An 18,969-nucleotide genomic window follows, 5' to 3' on the forward strand; every position below is an offset into this window, starting at 1 on the left:
TAAAACTTGATCATAACAAGTGTAATTAGGAAATATTTTTTCTAAGTGTTTTTTTAGTATTTTCTCACCACTACAATAACAGTTTCTCTTTCTGCGTTTGGCTGGTTTATATGCGCACAAAAAATATGCGAGTTTAAGTTTATACCAATAACTTTATAATTCAACGATATAAGTGATTTTCGGAAGTGGAACTTATATGAGAGCCATGACCAATTTAGGGCCTATCTGGAAAAATTTCGTTAAGGGATTCATATAAGAACAAAACATTTTTGCTTCAAATTTTATCATGTACACAAAACATTCTAAAGTCGAATTGTATCCCGATAACTTTGTTTATCAATTAAATATGCCCGTTTAAGTGATTTTCGGAAACAGGACCTATGACTAATTGTAGACCGATACAAATCTACGTTTGCATTATGATTTCATTTTATATTTTATTTATAGGTACAAAATTTTATACCGATATATTTGAGAACAATCCAATTACAGAAATATATACCATTGTATGAGAGCTATGAGAAAATTTAAATCGATTATAATGATTTTATACATAATTAATACCTGAGTCCCTATTAAATTCAACATTTTCACAATAGCGCCTTTGTTTGTTCTTGAGTTCTATATATTCGAGAAAAAATATGCAAAAACGATTATTAAGTTAACAACGGTTATTAAAACCTGTTTTTTTATGGAAAAAGTGTGTAGTAAACCATTGTTAACTTTAATAATCGTTTTTGCATAAGGCCCTAAATATTTTATATTTGAAATAAGACCAACAAATATTTACTTTTATTTTCCAATTCATTGATAATTAAAATTTATTTTAAATTATATGCGTAAATTTTACATACACATTACACAAAATATTAAGTAAAGTAAATAATATGTGAAATTGTACTTTAGTACCATAAAAACATACATACAACATTTTTATACCCTACACCACTATAGTGGGGAGGGTATTATACGTTTGTGCTGATGTTTGTAACATACAAAAATATTGGTCCAATACCCACCTTAAAGTATACCGATAGATTCAGAATCATTTTTTGAGTCGATTAAGACATGTCCGTCTGTCCGGCTGGTTGGCTGGCTGTCCATGTAAACCTTTTGCGCAAGGTACAGGCCGCAATTTTCAAGATAATTTGATAAAATTTGGACCAAACATGTTTATTGGCACAGTGACGAAGCCTATTGAAAATGTTTGAAATCGGTCCATTATTTCACCTAGCCCCCATACAACGGTATATCCCGATTTGAACTTTTTATGCCATAATTACGTAAGGTTTGGCCCTTATTTGACCCTAGCCCCCATACAAACCCCCTTCAAAAAATGTCTTAAACGTCTAAAATTGACTGTTATTTAGAAATATATCCTTTTCCCAAATTTACCGAGGATCGGCCCATATTTGACCTATATAAAGCCTAAGATAGAAATTGTAGTTTTTTTTATCAATAAATTGCTTAAATATTTTGGAATTATGGTAATATTCAACATAAAAGTTTCTTTATAAAAAATAAAAATTTTAAAAATAAAAATTCGGTACTTTTTCCATCCCCATTAACGAAATAATAGGCATGGAAAGTTGCAACAATGTAATGGGATCCCGTTACTATATATTTATCATGCATGGAAAAATTAATGAACCAAAAACAATGTTATATTTAAAAAAGTACTAAAAGTATTTTCATTTTCATCTCTTAAATGTCGAATATCCAAAACGTACTAAAATTCATATTTTTATTTATTTAATTGAGTTATGATCAAAAACAAAAATGGTTTAAAAGAAACATGGGGTGCAAAAATGTGCCAAAATAAAGGTGCCGAATTTGAAAAAAGCCCCCTTTTATAGGTTCTGACATAATCCGGGACATGTTTAATTTCACGTTTCTAGGTCCAATAAAAGAATTTTCAAAAGTAGCTTTTGAAGAACGGAAAAGTACCAAAAAGTTCCTTCTTATAGGTTCTCACATAATTTGGGCTGTACATATTTAATTACATTATAAACATTTCAAAAAGTACCTTCAGAAGAACGACAAAGTACTAAAAATTAACTTTGATAGGTTCTCACATAGGAACGAAAAAATTACTAAAAAGCCATATTTTAAAGGTCATCATTTAATCCATGCTTTATATTCTTAATTTCATTTTGCTATGTTCTATATTACAATAAGAAATTAAAAAAGTACCAGTCGAAGCAAAGTATAATAAAGTATTTCTATAGATTCTCATCTACTTGAGACTTTAAATGCTTAATTTCATGTGTCTTGGTTAAATTTTTCTACAAAACTCAAAAAATACCAATAGAAGAAGGAAAAAGTACCAGAAAGTCCCATTTTTTTATTCTTTTTTACTTTGTGTCCTTAATTTCATGCTTCTAGGTTGAATATAATCAAAGATTGGGAAGAATGAATTCTATTTGGAATTAATTCCCTTATATTTTTCATTTGGCTTAAAATTTTTTAATGTACCATTCTAAAGCTGAATTCCTTGGCTTAATATTCCATAGAAGTAATTCCTAAGATAATTCATTCTTTATAGGAATGAATTCAATTGAATGATCATTCTTATTTGTTTAATTTCTTCTATTACAAATTGAATTGAAGAAAAAAATATAATTCAATTTTTCATATACAGAATGCTTTTGAATTATAAAACAAAACTTTAATTCAATCAATTTCATATTAAATGGTGGAAAAATTGTTAAATTCAATTTGTAGTAGATTGAATTAAAACAAAATTTTTATCATTCAGAGGGAATTCAAAAATCAATAAGAATTGTTAAAATTTATTTTAATTCAATTTGTAACAGATTAAATGCAAACAAAATTTACTCATTCAGAAGGAATTTCACAATCTATAGGAATTTATTGATTAGAAAATTCATTCAACTATATCGAAAGCTTTAAGATACTTAATTTCATATTTCTAGGTTCAAGATTATCGAAAATTAAAAAGGTACCTATTAAAGAACGAAAAGAAAAAAGTCGGCAAAACTTAGTATTATCATTACAAAAAACATTACCGTTTTTTGTACCTCATTTGACCCTAGCCCCTAGAAAAATGACTTGAAGGTCAGAAAATTACTTGAAGGTCAAAATTCACCTATAAATACTAATAACATTTAAATTCTACATAAATTACTTTGAAGTAGACGTGAATAACTCTACCAACATTTATTAGGATAGGCCCATATATTACCCTACTTCTCTTTGAGTGCTCTTGTAAAAATCTCTTTTTGCCAAAAATAAGTAATAATATTTCGAAATAACTTAAATGCTTTATTTTTTTAAATAATCCTCATTTTTAAAATACTGACTGGTGTAGGGTATCATATGGTTGGCTATGTCCGACTATACATTCATACTTGTTTTTTGATTGTAACATGTGTTATTTATGTTATACTACCATTCCACATAAAAATCTAAATAACTTGTTTGATTTTTACTTATTTTTTATTTTTCCTCCTTTTATATATTTTATGAAAAATGTTTGGTTTTGGTTTTTTCTCCCGTGGATCCGCGTCTGATAGAAGGAAGGAAAAATTAGGAGGAAAAATTAAATATTTAAGAATGTATTTGTTTTAAATACAAAAAATTTTACTGGCTGATTTTTTGTTCTAAGTTGATTGTTAGGTTCCCACTCAAAAATCTGTTCTCATTTTCAAATATTTTTTCATCACTACTAAAGAATATTGCTTAAAAAACACTTTATCTCAAATTTTTTACGTATAGGAAAAAATAAAAATTAATTAACGACCGGACATAGCCCTTTCTAAAAATATATGTTTCATTCCATGAGCGAACAGAAAATATTTATTTGTTAACTTGTATAATTATTAGAGACAATCCTAAAAAATTAGATTCTTCAACTTACAAAAAAAAAAAAAAACGGCTTCGGGTTTTCGATATTTTCCTCTTTGAATAAAGCAAGCAGTAAATTTATCTAATCATGTATTTATTATTTTTCATTTTAACATAGGTTAGGTTAGGTTAATAGGAAGATGTATACTACATCAAATCCGAAGAAATACACCTAGGCCATAATCGGGCCTGTTGTGCGCTCCTTATTATTAGAAAAAAATGAATTATTTTTCAGTGTTCAGAAACTCAGTTTCCTGAACTTAATACCTAAGAATCTTCCAATCAGTGTTAGTCAGGAATAACATCTCTTCCAAGATACTTGGATCTAACTTCGACGAATGCCTGACAGTGGTAAAGAAAGTGCTCCAGTGTTTCACTGTCCTCTCCACATGCTCTACATACGTCTAAATCCGCACGTCCAATTTTGCATAAATGTTCTCGTAATCCTGTGTGTCCACTCAGAATACGTACTATCATACTAACTTCAGACTTGCTCATTTTGAGGAAATTTTTCGTCTTGCTCTCATCAGGGTCACCCCATAGGATTTTCGAGATTCTACCCACTGTTTCATTATTAAAAGAAGTCTTATGGGATTCTCTCGCCCATATTTTTAGTTCAGCTTTTGTTGCCTCGAATGGTTTTGCATATGTCAGGCTAACTGCCTCGAGCTCCCTTCCCTTTAAAGATATTACATTCGCTCTTTCGTTACCGACTACTCCCGAGTGGGCTGGTACCCATATGATGTGAACCTTACTTCTAGGAGAGTATTCAGTTAATGCTTTCTTATAATCCAATACGGTCTTAGATTTAGTTCCATCTCCTGATATCGCCCTAATTGCCTTCTGGCTGTCGGTAAATATATTAAGCGCTGTGGGCGCCATATTTATTCTAATCCAATTTAATCATTCCGTTATTGCTCGTACTTCTGCCTGGAAGCTTGTGTTATGATTTGGTAAACGGTGGTATATTTCTGCTTCTGGATTTTCACTATAGAACCCCAGCCCCACTTTATCTCCCAATTTAGAGCCATCCATGTAACAACGGATACCTACTGGTACTTGCTCTAATGTTCCGCTTGACCATGACATACTATCTAGGATCAGCGTTTCAAAGTTTACGTTCATTACTCAGTTTACTGCCCCATTCTTTTATGTAGACAGTAGACTTTAAGAGCACCAGAAGTTCGCTATTTGCCAGTCCCAGCTTAGCGCCGTCCTAGGAAGGTAGCATACTTTCCACCAAGTTCTTTAGAGTGCTAACACATTAGAGAGATACCAAAACCTCATCAACTTACGCCCATGCTGAACTCGAAGCTCAATTGGTTGTTTGCCCTTTGAAGCGATTACGTGGTCCACTATCTTATTGTTCACCAGATCTTCTACCTTACTCTGTTGGTCTATTGGAATTTCGCCTGTCGGATTACCGGCATCGTAAACTGCATAGCAGAGATCGTCCCAGAGTCTTCTTCTGGCAACTTTGGCTTAAGGTGGCGGCTATTTTCCTTTTCCACTGTCTAGCCTCTCTTTCCTCGCTTTTCGGGGCTTCTTTTGAGGTACGTGGTGGTCTTCGGAATATCTTTCTTGGCGTTGTTACCCTTAGTCTCAGGATTCTGACTTGAGGTTCCTTTGAACGAAGTATGGCTTGACTTCGGCTGTGTATTGGAAGATGGGAAGCTCTTTTTCTTCTTAGGTTTATTTTCAGTTCTAAACTCTTCAAGAGACCTGATCCTCTTTGGCTCAGGTCTTGTGATAAAGTCCGATTTTTCCTTTGAAGCGTCGTTGGATTGACTATGATTTCCTGAAGCATCTTTTTCAACTTTCTCCTCTGTGCTCCTGATAGTCTTTTCTTAATAATAGGTAGTTTAGCTATGCTATTACTCACCTGTTTCACCATTTGCTCTACTTCATTCTTTTTGGATTTGCTATAATGGTGTTGTTATTATCATCTGAAGATTCAGAATCGGAACCCTCACCTATATTTAAAAGCTGAGGAAGCTTAGAGCTTTCTCCGAGAACATCCATCTTTTTCACCCCTATATATTTGCCAATGGCATGCTGTACACTTGACGCATTGTCCGCCACGGAGGCCAAGGTACCCACCTCCGTAGTTGTATTTTGCTCACGATTGCAGGATGACGACCCGTGACTCGGGAGTAGATCAACACTTACCGCCGGTACTGGGTTATTAGTCCCGATGATATACAAACCGGATGATATATGTCTGAAACTATAAACTTAATGGGCAAAAACTGCTTTGTTAGTTTTTTATTTCGTGACCCTGTGTCCTTTTTAAAGAACTTTAAAGTTTTAAGAAGTACATTTTTCAAAAAATATTTTAAAATACTTCTACTAATCAAACAATGCCAAATTTGATGTCAAGCTAACAAAAAGAGTTGTTAAATAGTTTGTGTTATTTTTAGTTTATTCTGTCAGGATCAAAAGATGTATAAAAAAATCTTTCATTAATTTTTTGAAAATATAATATTAAAATTTTAATAGATTTTTAAGAATAAGAATTTTAAAATACATTTTTGATAGATTTTCATCCTATATAAAAATAATACAAAATTCTTTCCAACTCTTCTTGTTGGCTTGGCACCAAATTTGACATTGTTTGATTAGTAATAGTATTTTAAAATATTTTTTGAAAAATGTACTTTGAAGTCCTTTTGAAAGGACACAGGATCACGAAATGAAAGACTAAAAACGCAAATTTTTTCCCTTAAATTTATAGCGTTAAAGTTCTTCTTGCTAAATTTAAGATTCTAGTTCTAATAGTTTCCCAGACTAATGAATTTTTGAATTTAATTCATATGGGGGTTCCATCCCCCTAATGAAATTCCGCCAATATCAATGTCCAGATAAATTTTAAAATTCTTCGTGAAAAATATGAAGAAGCTAGCTGTGTTAGTTTCCTATATAAACGAATCTTTGTATATTTTATTCGCATGAGAGGGGCAACGCTAATTTATTATATAAATGTTCATATTGATGTCAAAGTCTTCGTGCAAAGTTTGAGGATTTTTGCTCTAATAGTTTCCCAGACAGGATTTTTTCTATTTATTCATATCGGAGGTTTCTTTCCGTCCTAATGAAAGTCCGCCATTTTTCCCCAAAATGTTCAGATGAATATTAAGAAGCTAGCTATATTAGTTTTCAGATAATCAAAGTTTTGTTTTTTTCATATGGGAGGTGCAACGCCCCCCATTGGTAGTCCGCCAATTTATTAACCTAAATATTTACATGGATGTTAAAGTTCTTTGCGAAAGTTTTACAAATTCTAATGCTTAAAGTTTCCCAGATAGCAAATTTTTGTATTTAATTCATATGGGAGGTGCCACGCTCTTCCATATGAATTAAATACATATGGAGGAGCGTAGCCGCCCATTTTTCCTTAAATATTCATAATGCCACAAATGTAGTTCCGACAAAATTTGAGGATTCAATCTGTTATATTTTCTCAGATATACGGATTTAATATTTTCTTCATGTAGAAAGTGAAATATTCTTTTGGATGTCAAAGTTGTTGAAAATTAATAAAATTAAACCATACTACTTACACATATTTAAAATTATAAAATTAAACTATAAAAAATTATGTATTTTTTTTTTTGCAAATTTGTGTGTATTCACAAAGTTTAAAAAAATATTAAACAATAATCGCCACATAAATTAAAATAGGTGTGGGCATTTTTATTTTTAATGCAAAAAAAGGAACAAAATTTCCTGCAGATAATGTGCAGAGTTGTTACCAAGTTTTCTTACAAAAGTACTGAAAATGGAAATAAAATGATAAAAAAACAAATTGTCCAAATTGTTTTTATTTTTGTAAACATTTTTACGAGGTTTTAGAAAAGATTTACTAAGGAACATATCGCCCGTTACTTGATATATCTCCGAAAATTCAAGATGATAAAGAGTTATAAAGATTCTTAAGTAATGGCAAGAAAATTTCGGTCCTAGCCGGTCAGACCTAAACCTTTTCAATAATAAATAGGTGAGAAGATTATATAGGTCACTCTAAAATTTTTACATTCTGGCTTCGAATGCACCCTTTTACAGCCCTATCAGTATTTTTGAAATATCCACGGCAATGGTTCAAAAATATCCGAAAATGTGAAAAATCTATTTCCAGTATGGCTTTACAATTATTAAAATTCTTACTAGATGAAAAAATTAAGCTCATATGTTTCATAATACGAAATTGCTCCCCACTACATACCACATCCTCAACAGCTATGCAAACGGCCCAGGTAGAGCTCTTCCTTTCAAAAATCGTAAAAATAATGATTATATAAATCTGGACCTTCTAAATTAAACATTTTTTCATCCGAAAAAAAAAACAAAATATTGATGTGTTCACTTAATATTCAAACTGTTTTCTTATAAAATTGCGAATAACTTTCTGAATTTGCCAAATTCCTGTAATTTTGTCATTTTATTCTTTAGCTCTCCGCAACCTATTTGTTAAAAAATATATTGTCTATATTCACAGACACTAGAATATGAATGGATTTTACTGACTGCCAGCAGTAAACTGATTTTATTCTGATTGAAAATAATCAAGTGAGCCAAAAAATATAGCTAAAAAACGTAGTATGTTGGAAAAAAAATTATTAAAAATCCGCTATTAGGTATTGCGCTATTTTTTCTCTCACTAGTGATACCTAAAACATAATGTTATTTAAAATTTTAATATTACTAATTAGTCCATTATTATTTGCAAAAAATTAATTTGAATGTAAACAAAACAGTGAACCTATTTAAGTAAACGGGAGTGTGTAAGAATAATTTTAGAAATTTTCTGACATTAGACATGTTTTTACTATATTTCGTTCTCGTACTGTACAAAATTTGCAACAAGAGAGTATAAGAAAGATAAAAATGAGAGTTCGTTGCATTGTTACCAGATTCACAGACACTAGAACATGAATGGATTTTACTGACTGCCAGCAGTAAACTGATTTTATTCTGATTGAAAATAATCAAGTGAGCCAAAAAATATAGCTAAAAAACGTAGTATGTTGGAAAAAAAATTATTAAAAATCCGCTATTAGGTATTGCGCTATTTTTTCTCTCACTAGTGATACCTAAAACATAATGTTATTTAAAATTTTAATATTACTAATTAGTCCATTATTATTTGCAAAAAATTAATTTGAATGTAAACAAAACAGTGAACCTATTTAAGTAAACGGGAGTGTGTAAGAATAATTTTAGAAATTTTCTGACATTAGACATGTTTTTACTATATTTCGTTCTCGTACTGTACAAAATTTGCAACAAGAGAGTATAAGAAAGATAAAAATGAGAGTTCGTTGCATTGTTACCAGATTCACAGACACTAGAACATGAATGGATTTTACTACCTGCCAGCAGTAAACTGAATTTATTCTGATTGAAAATAATCAAGTGAGCCAAAAAAATATAGCTAAAAAACGTAGTATGTTGGAAAAAAAATTATTAAAAATCCGCTATGTTGGAAAAAAAATTATTAAAAATCCGCTATTAGGTATTGCGCTATTTTTTCTCTAACTAGTGATACCTAAAACATAATGTTATTTAAAATTTTAATATTACTAATTAGTCCATTATTATTTGCAAAAAATTAATTTGAATGTAAACAAAACAGTGAACCTATTTAAGTAAACGGGAGTGTGTAAGAATAATTTTAGAAATTTTCTGACATTAGACATGTTTCAAAAATTGTTTACTAGGTTGTAACAATTTTTTACTATATTTCGTTCTCGTACTGTACAAAATTTGCAACAAGAGAGTATAAGAAAGATAAAAATGAGAGTTCGTTGCATTGTTACCAGATTCACAGACACTAGAACATGAATGGATTTTACTGACTGCCAGCAGTAAACTGAATTTATTCTGATTGAAAATAATCAAGTGAGCCAAAAAAATATAGCTAAAAAACGTAGTATGTTGGAAAAAAAAATTATTAAAAATCCGCTATTAGGTATTGCGCTAATTTTTCTCTCACTAGCGATACCTAAAACATAATGTTATTTAAAATTTTAATATTACTAATTAGTCCATTATTATTTGCAAAAAAATAATTTGAGTGTAAACAAAACAGTGAACCTATTTAAGTGAACGGGAGTGTGTAAGAATAATTTTAGAAATTTTCTGACATTAGACATGTTTAAAAAATTGTTTACTGGGTTGTAACAATTTTTTACTATATTTCGTTCTCGTACTGTACAAAATTTGCAACAAGAGAGTATAAGAAAGATAAAAATGAGAGTTTGTTGCATTGTTACCAGATGTGGGGATTTGTCCCCAAATTGGAGATTTCAAGGGATTTTCGTTAAATTTCGGAAATTCCCTTTTTAAATTTCATTTAATATGATTTTTTAACACTTATGTAAACAATCGATACTAATACTTGTAGCTCATTTATACAGACTGACAAATAAAAAAAACGTTGAAACCCTGAGACCATTTTAGACGTTTCTAAAGGATTGAGCAGCACTGAATTTCAATTTGACCTTATATTTTCTTCAAAAGATCTGGGATTCGAGATATTGTATTCTGAAGAAAACGCCTTTTTTTGCCCATGCACCCATTTCCTGCGCAAGAAATAGTAATGCAAATTTCATCAAAATATATTCAAGAGGTTGACACTGAGTGACGGTCAAAGATTCACCATATCAACATATAATGCACTTTCTACGTACGTTAAAAAAGGTATAAATATATATGCATTTCAGAAATTACAAACTTTTAGCAAAAACATGTAGGAGTTATATATTCGGCTGTGCCGAATCTTATATACCCTTCACCATGATGTGTTAAAAAACAGTTTTATTGCAAAAAATCAAAATCTACTTCTTCATACTTAATTACAAGTTTCTAAGTTCAATATTATAGAAATTCAAAATATGCATTTAAAAGACTGAAAAAGTGCCAAAGTATACGGTCCCATTGTATACGGTCCTCTCTTAATCCAAACTCTACTCTAGGTCTAATAATATATAAATTTCAAAAAGAGCCTTTTGAAGAACGAAAAAGTACCAAAAAGTCCCCTTTTATGGATTTTCACTTAATCCAGGCTCTACATAATTAATTTGATGTTTCTATCTTCAATATTATAGAAAATTCAAAAAGTACCTTTTGTAGAACGAAGAAGTACAAAAATATTCCCCTTTTATACGTTCTGACCTAATCCGAGCTCTACATACTCAATTTCACGTTTCTAGGTTCAATATAAATAGATGTAGATGCTACCAATACCTCTAGTCGGCCGGGACTATAAATTGGTGTTTACAGTTTACTGGCTTGCATAAATTGAAAAGAGGTCTAACCAGAGAACCACATAATGTGGTACTACGGGTGACCAGATGCCCGCAGGACTATGTCCTGCGGGCATCTGGTTGAGGTTCCTTCGGGATCCACGTAGTGGCTGTGGTTAAAATCCAAATTCAAGGGACAAAGGTGTGACTGTGGGATTAAGCGTTGGAAATGACTTGGTATTAATTGTATACGGTACGGGATGAATGTGGGGTATGCGGCCCTCACCCCACCCGTATACCTACAATAAATGTGTCGTATGCTTTTCTTTTATCAATGTGTCGGATAAAAGGATAATGTGCTGGGTTGGTTGTCTTATAATGGATGAAAAGTATATTATACAAATGATACTATTGAATTTTCCTTCTTTGTCCAGATATGCTCAGAGTAAACTCTGTTCAAAAATCGAAAAATTATAATAGAGAAATCACAAAAGGAATGACAAACTTATAGAAACCCTTCTCAAGAAGGTGAAGGCTATAAAAATATATTTTAGTACTCTGAGAACCAAAAAAAGTACCCTCTGATACTGAAACAAAATCTCTTTTTTCATCCCTGATGAGAGTACAATGATTTCTCATTTCTTGTTCTTTCTTACACTATACAAGTGCAAAATATTGTAGTATATGGCTGCCGAACGAGGCTCTAAAGCAACCAAGCGCAGAAAGAGGAACTGTTATTAAAAAGTATTAAAAATATCGTTTTTATATATTTTTATTATTATGCATTCCTGAAAAGTTTTTGGAGTGTATGAGTTTTTTGCAAGATACTCTCATGTTTGCAAATGATGTTGTTGTTTTTAAACATTTTGTTTTCAATTTCTGAAACAAAGAGACGTCAACCTACTTTGTTGAATGCTGTCAAGCAACTAAAAATAATTTTTGTAATTTTAACGCTCTTGCAATGAGTTTTATTTACGATCGGGTTATGTACGTGTGAATTGCCGAAAATCTTCGTAATCAGTGTTGCCAACTTAGTGCTTTTAGCACTATTTGCGGTGCTTTTTGGTGTGCCAAACGCGGAAAATTTTGCTCATGGTGCCTTTCTTCAAAAAGGCACTAAAGTGGTGCTTTCTAATTTTATGACAGTGCATTTAGTGCTTTTTATACCCAACATATACCCAAGATGAGTGGGGTATATTGATTTTGTCACTCCGTTTATAACACATTGGTCGTATATATTTTGGGTCCTTATTAAATTCCAAGGCGATCTAACCATGTCCATCCGTCTGTTCATCTGTCCGTCCGTCTGTCTGTTGAAAGCACGATAGGGTTAGAACGTAAAGAGCAAACGAGTTAAATTTTTCCACAAATTTTTATATGCATCAAAATTTCTCTACCAAATGACATTAATACTCATTACCGACTTAAAAATATTCGACATAAATATGTTTTATATAAGCCAAAATCTCTCTAGCAAATTTTACGGCAATCGGTCCATAATTGACATAAATATAAAATCTATGTACAAAATGTACAAAAGCAAATATTCTTCAAAAACAAAAAGACTTTAGTATTACGCATGTTTTGTTTTGCAGCCCAATGTTCTAAAAAACGAATTTTGGAGTCTTGTAGGAAATGAGCAAAATAATGTGCAATTTTTATTAAAATAAACAATATTTGACTGAAAAAACGTTAGTGCTTTTTTACCCATTTTCAGTTAGAAAATTACGCTTTTTTACCCCTTTTTAATTTTTTTGCGCGCGTTTTGCTTGACCAATGTTGGCAACACTGTTCGTAATTAGAACAATATGAACGCGCAACCATAGCTGCCAGATTTGACGATTTATCGTAATTTTGACGATTTTTGGTTTCAAAAATAGCAAATTGACGATATGACTATTTTTACCTTAAAATTTACGATTTTCTGTATTATAAAAATATGGCACCTTGCTTTTGCAAATTCCCCTTTTTAATATGTTGTCACTATTTCTCTAGCTTTATTTTTCTAAGAATAAAAATATATAGTTATATTTTTTAAGAAAAATTTCCCATCATGTTTATGAATGTATGTGTTCAGTGTTGATGATTTTAGTAAGAAATAGATATTTTATATAAGTGTTTTCGAAAATTATCAACCAAGCATAATAACAAAAAAGAGCTAACGGTTGTTACCAATTTGCAAAAGAAAAGTGAAGGTTTATTTTATTTTAAGAATTTTGAGATAAAAATTAATATGTTGAAATATATTCAAAAAGAAAAAGCAAATAATATTATTGACGATGGAGAAGCTGGTACATCTGAAACCCCAACAGCGGTATGTAAATACAAAATTTATTTTGGCAGAATTTAATTTTAAGCCATTTATTTCAGATTGAAAGAAAAAAAAGAAAATTAAGGGAAGATTGGGTGAAAGATCCAGAATTTAATGGCTGGGCACAAATAAAAAACAACACAATTTACTGCTCCTTTTTACTGCACTTCTTTAAGTTTCTTCTGGAAAATCATATTTGCTGTCTCACGCGGCAACTCAAAAACATATAATTGCAGTTAACACAATTGTTTATAGCCAAAGAAAAATAAATGATTGTTTTGTTCCTAGGCAAAATATATGTTCAAGAAAGGCTGAAATACGAATGGCATTTTTTATCGTGGAACATAATCTTCCATTTTTAATTAGTGATCATTTGATCAAGGTATGTCAAAACTCATTTTCTGATTCTGATTGTGTTAAAAATGTTACACTGGGACGAACTAAAGCGAGTGCAATTATAAAGAACGTTATTGGGAAAAGACAGTTGTTGAATGTATGTGAATTACTAAGAAATAATTTATTTTCATTGTGCGTAGATGAATCTGCCGAAATTTCTAACAAGTGCTTAGTGGTTAGAATATGGATCGATTTTAAAATACACGATCTTTTTTTCGGACTGTTAGAAGTAAATCAATGTGACGCTAATAGCCTTTACAATATTACTATAAATCATTTTAAACAAAATAATATTAATTATAAACAAAACATGATTGGATTTGCGGCTGATGGGGCTGCAGTCATGACAGGAAAAAATCATTCTGTTGTCACTTTACTCAAGAATGACATTCCCGCATTATTTGTCATTAAATGCATTTGTCACTCCCTAGCTCTATGCGCATCATACTCGTGTCTTAAGTTGCCATCTTCAGTTGAAACATTAACTAGAAATATTTTTAATTACTTGTCTAATAGCTCTAAAAGATGTAGTCAATTTAATGATATCCAAAAATTGTTAGACAATATTGACACCTCTAAAACAATTTTTGAAAATTTAAATGAAACAAATTTAATTTATTTATCATTTTTAATATATATTCTTGGTGTTATTAACAATATAAATCGTTTATTTCAAAGTGAAAATGCAGAAATCCACAACATGCACATACAAATGGAAAGGCTTTTTAAAACAATTATTAATAATTTTATAAAATATGATCTGTTAAAAAGTGATGAAATACATTTAATTAATTATAAAGACCCAAACATTTTTTTAAAGCATAATCAAGTTTATTTGGGAGTGTATGCCAAAGATATTTTATCAAAATTAAAACTAAGTGATAGTGATGTTTTAGTTATTGTTAATAATTGTATTAATTTTTATATTGAATTGTGTGACCAAATTTTAAAAAGGTTAGATTTTGAAAATAATTTAAAAGTATTATCAATCCCAATAATATTATGAATGAAAAGTGTAGTGATTCATTTTATGAAATACTTAAAGAATATCCTCATTTTATTGATAAAAATGATAAGCAAACTTTAGATTCTGAATTCTGAGAATTAAAATTTTTAGATTTCAAATCGTTGGTTGCTTATACTGAAATTAATTTATGTAGTTTTTGGAAAAAATTTCTGAAATAAAAAGGGGAAATTCTTTAACGGATTTTCCTATTTTGACAAAATTTATTCAAAATATAATGACTTTGCCCCATTCATCTGCAAACGTTGAAAGAATTTTTAGCCAAGTCAATTTAAATAAAACAAAGTTACGAAATTCTTTAGAAAATAATTATATTTAGATATTACTGTTAAACCAGAATTAATAATTATGCTAAATTCAGATATTTATTTGTAAAATAAAAATTGTGCTTTATTTTATATTTTTTGTGATCTCTTATTTACTTTAAACATTTATTTATATATGTTTTCTTTTACTTTTAAAATAAAAACTACTACTCAATAATTAAATTTGTTATTTTTCCGATTTTTTTGACGAATTTAAATGTTTGAAATTACGTTTTTTTATCGGGATTTTGACGTTTTTTCCTGCCGTTTGAAGCTGCTCTAAAGCAGGAGTGCCCAAAAGTTTCTTATGGAAGAGGAAATATCAATACATTAAAAAAAACATTTCAAAAAATATAATTAGTATTTTTTAAGGACTTAAAATAACTATTATCAATATTTTAGAAATCAAAAAATTTTCCTTTTTAAAGAAATATAATTAAAAGATACACAATAGCTGTTTTAGGCAACATAAACATATAAATGTTGTTCATAACTGTTATTGTTCAATTTATATTTTTTTTTGGGCTTCGGTGGGTTATTGGGGAGTGTTCTAGTCTGGTAAACCGGAGGTGGTGGATTTGATTCCCACTCGTGGCACTGGTTGAGTAGCGGACAAAAGGCCGATTTCTAGGATTTGACATGTATACATCCTCCTTTCTAACTAACTATATTTTTTCGGTTGTTTTGAAACACTTATATTTGAAAACTATTTGTTCCTTGTCAATAAAAATTTTCTAGTAGCAGATGTTATTTTTTAAACTGTTTTAATTGATATAGAAAGAATGGTCAATAGTGGACTTAATCTTATAGGAATGAGCAGATAAATGTTGGTTCTTTTAAAGCATTGGGGCTAGGATCAAATAATGATCCTAGTCCCAAATTTAGTAAATAGATTTTGGTTTCAACTTATAAAACTTCATTACGTCAAATTTTATTGCTATATTGGTATTTTTAAGCAATGTACATAGAACCTATCAATAAAGCTACCTACACAATATGAGAGAAGTCGTTAGATTTTTGTTCCATACTGCCAAAACAAAATAAAATGAATATTGGTATGATTATAAAAAAATCAAATTAAAAATATATTTTGTTTTTACACTATTAGATTTCAAATAAAATGAAACTTCAATATGGAAAAATTCAAAGAAAAACACGTAAATTTTCATTTTGTTTCTGTTTTTAGTTGAATTTAATTCCCTTTTTTGAATTTTCTTTGTTTAAATAAAAATAAAACTCAATTAAAACAAAAAAATTCAATGTATTTGAAAATTTTCAAAAAATTTAAAAAAATCATACGATTTTTAATTTTCTATCCGTATTTTCAGTAAGTTTTTTTTACATTTTGTATTTACACTATAATATTTTTAATTTTATTTGAAAAATTTGACATGTCGTTTTTCTGAATTTTATAGTGCGTAGCCAGCTTAAGAAATGTAAAAAGACGAATAAAATAATTATTGAAATGTAATAGTTATGTATAAGAAATATTTTTTTCGTCGTCTATAACTGTTATCAACAAATTAAAAATTGAAATAAAGTAGTTATGGTTGAGAAAAAAATAAAAGTTGTACTGTAATAGTTATTGTTTAAAAAATACATATATCATAAAATTTATAACTCTTATGTCTTTGCTTAAAATATTTCAAATTTAAATTCTTTTTGTTTTTCTTTTTGTTTAAAATATTTGAAATTTTCTTTGGAAATTTTTTTAATTCTTATGATTAAAATCGCTGAAATGTTAGAGATATTTTCCGGATGTTATAAAGAATAGATACTATGTTTGCTGATGTTTTGTTGTTAAAGATTTTGTTTTCCAACATTACATTTTTTATTATACAAAATTCGCTAATATAGATTTACTATCTACTTAATATAGAAACATATTAGTAGAAAATTTACTTCTTTTGCATATTTTTCATAAATATCGTATAAAGTAAAAATTAATTAATTTTAATTAAAGTAATACATTTTATGAACATTTAATATTCTGAATGAAAATGGTTTGGGGTAAAAAAGTCATAATATTTATGACCAAATTCATTCTATATATGAATTAATTTTTTCTGTGTGTAGAAATTGTATCTCCCAAACGAAATATATCTGACAACATCAAAATAGACTATGTTTTAAGTCATTTTTTGAGTACAATTTTTTACCTTAGTTTTAATTTTTTTCTTTTAGATTAAACTTAAGAACTTTATTATATTTATAATTGGGATTTTAAAAGAGGGGGGTTACTCTGTAACTCGAATCGAATGAACAACATTTCGAATTTGTATGTTAAATACATTGTGTTTCGAAAACTTTTCTTTTGAATCGAAATACGAAGTAACCCCCCAGGTTTTAAGAAATTATCAGTAATAACTACTTTTTAACAACATAAAAAACAGCTTCATTTATTTACCAAAAAATGTATTTCGCTAGATCGGGCTATATAGATTTAAATTGATATAAGTGTAAGAAGACATTTTATAAAACAATATTTTTGTAAAAAAATATGGTGGTACTTTTTGGTGATAGTTTTTCGAATGTCGAATATATTTGACATTTAACTTTGATATAACTCACAAGGGAAAACTCTAATTCAAAAAATATAATATTTTCCCGAATTAAGTATACTTAAATTATATTAAATATAAGTTTTTTACGACATAAATTATTTTTAATTTACTGCTGCATTTTTTTGTTTACATACAAAAATAAAAACGGACAATATTATCAATACAATTTTGTATGCCTATACATTTTATTGTTAAAACTCAAAATGAAATGTTTTTTTTTTATAAAATGATGTGAATATTTCGTTTAAATAAAATTATTTGTTCATAATTTTTTAATTCTGTGAAATTCTGATGGTATATTTAAAATTTTTTTTAATATATATTGTGCACGATAAATATTTTCATCTGGTAAATTATATTCCAAAGTTTCGGATGTAGTACCTTTGAGAATTGAACAGTGAAAATGTTCATCAAAAGCCGAAAAAAATAAAATAATGAAAGGAAATTGCATGTGTTTAATACTTAATACAATCTTACAAAAAAGTTCCCCTTTAATAAAATAATGAAAAGAAATTGCATGTGTTTATTACTTAATACAATCTTACAAAAATGTTCCCCTTTAACTGTCACAATTTTGGCATTTTTTCTAGAAAGTCGCATTTTTTCCAATAGAATCAGAAATCGGCTTTTACATACCCTTAATAGTCTTTCTACTACATATCCGGTTTTAATATGTATCTTGTTGTATATTTTTTCTTTCATATCTGCTGGATTTTGTACTGGGGTAAATAAGTAGTGTGTGCACTTATACCCACCATCCCCAAGTAGTGTTTTTAAACCGGTTACCCGGTTAATCGAAAAACCGTTTTTATATTTCGGTTAACCGTGTTATCCGGTTTTTATGTATCGATAAACCGGTCTCAAAAAAAATTTAATTTTTAGCGCAAAAAATTTTGATTTTTTGTGTATTTTGGATGCAAAATTTTAAATATTATTTTCCGTTCGTTTTTATAAAAACAGGCCTAAGATTGTTTAACAGTTAGGAAATGTTAAAAATATTTTATGTATATAAAATGAAGATTAACAAGCATAAACATACAAGTATCGGTCGATAAATGACCCTATCCCTCATAAAAGGTCCTCTTCAGAAAAATTCATAAGGACTATTCCGAAAATTACGAGTAGGCGATAAAGAACGACATAAAGTTTATACTTAGGTTAGGTTAGGTTGATAGGAGGATGTATACTACATCAAATCCGAAGAAATACACCTAGGCCACTATCGGGCCTGTTGTGCGCTCCTTATCATGAAAAAAAA

The 18,969-nt window shown here is 29.3% G+C and overlaps 1 protein-coding gene across 2 annotated transcripts in view; it reads left to right on the forward strand.

Annotated features, from left to right (window-relative positions):
• The window catches only part of LOC111688686 (islet cell autoantigen 1), a 96,983-nt gene that overhangs the window by 11,037 nt on the left and 66,977 nt on the right, over positions 1-18,969 (forward strand). The gene's annotated exons all lie outside the window — the stretch shown is intronic.

This window comes from Lucilia cuprina, chromosome 5 (assembly GCF_022045245.1).
Source record: "Lucilia cuprina isolate Lc7/37 chromosome 5, ASM2204524v1, whole genome shotgun sequence".
Lineage (NCBI taxonomy): Eukaryota > Metazoa > Arthropoda > Insecta > Diptera > Calliphoridae > Lucilia > Lucilia cuprina.